The following is a 1,635-nucleotide window of genomic DNA, read 5'->3' on the forward strand; positions in this document are numbered from 1 at the left end:
AAAAAAAGGAAAAATAATTATATTATTTAAGTTGGAAGTCCTTTATGAAAATAATGTAACCTGTTGAAATTGTTTTAATAAGGCAAGGAGGAGAGAGTCAGAGCAGATGAAGTTGATGAGATACATTGTATACATACGTGGAAAAGTCACAATAAAATCTCCCTTGTAAAACAAGCACTGGTGGCTCACACCTGTAATCCTAGCTACTCAGGAGGCTGAGATCTGAGGATCTCAAAGCTAGCCCAGCGCTGAGAAGGTGGCTCAGTGGTAGAGTGCTTGCCTCGCATACATGAGGCCCTGGGTTTGATTCCTCAGCACCACATAAGCAGAAAAGTCCGGAAGTAGCGCTGTGGCTCAAAGTGGCAGGGTGCTAGCCTTGAGCTGAAGAGCTGAGGGACAGTGCTCAGGCCCAGAGTTCAGCCCCATGACCAACCAAAAAACAACAACAACAACAAAACCAGCCAGTCCAGGCAGGAAAGTCTGGTGAGACTCTTGTCTCCAGTTAACCACCCAAAAACCAGAAGTGGCATTGTGACTCAAAGTAGTAAAGCACTAGCCTTGAGCAAAAGAGCTCAGGGAATTCAAACCCCTGGGGAGGAGTCTATGGGGGGGGGGGAACCTTCCCTTGTACAACTAATACATTTTTTTTGTTTGTTTTTTGTTGGTCATGAGACTCAAACTCTGGACCTGGGCACTGTCCCTCAGCTCTTCAGTTCAAGGCTCTACCACTTGAGCCACAGCGCAACTTCCAGTTTTCTGGTGGTTAACTGGAGATAAGAGTCTCAAGGAGCCTTTCCTGCCCAGGCTGGCTTTGAACCATGATCCTCAGATCTCAGCCTCCTGAGTAGCTAGGATTAGAGGCTTGAACCACTGGCACCTGGCTGAACTAATACATTTTTTAGAAAACAAAGCAAACAGGAATCCTTGCTGATATGGGTGCTACTTTAGCTGCTGAACAGTAATCACTTTGCCACAATCCTTTGTCCAAAATAATCTTGAAAAATGTGAAGTTTGAACCATGAGATTTTTGAGACCTTTGTTTAAAATGAATAGGCCTATGTCCAGGGTTTCTGTACATGATACTGTTTTTCTTCCTAAACCTAAGGAACATGTTCCTTCTCACTTCCTAGTACACATCCCAAAGAAATACAACTTTTATGTGTTTCAAGCAAATTATGTTTAACGTTTAGAGATTTTTTTTTTACAGGAGAACATTTCATTTTCTCATTCCAACATCTCTAACCTCCCTCCCTCATTTTCCTCCTCCTCTCCCTTTCTTTCTTTCTTTCTTTTTTTTTTGCCAGCTGAGGTTTGAACTCAGAACTTGTGCTTCCTAGGCAGATGCTCCAGCCTGCCAATCTGCCTTTCTGAAGTAAATAAATACAATGGAGAATTAGCAAGTTAAAAAAAAAGTGGGGATGATGGAAGGCAAAGAGAAGGGAAGGGAAAAGCAAGAAGGGAAGGAAGGAAGAAGGGAGGATGGGAGGAAGAGATGGAGGAAAAGAGGGAGAGAAGGCAGGAAGAAAAGTAATGCAGGTATCAGTGGCTCACACCTGTAACCCCAAGAGGGTGAAATCTGAGAATCAAAGTTCAAATTCAGCCTGGCCAAAGAAGTTTGTGAGGGCTGGGAAGGTG

Source organism: Dipodomys ordii, unplaced genomic scaffold (genome assembly GCF_000151885.1).
Source record: "Dipodomys ordii isolate 6190 unplaced genomic scaffold, Dord_2.0 Scaffold34, whole genome shotgun sequence".
Lineage (NCBI taxonomy): Eukaryota > Metazoa > Chordata > Mammalia > Rodentia > Heteromyidae > Dipodomys > Dipodomys ordii.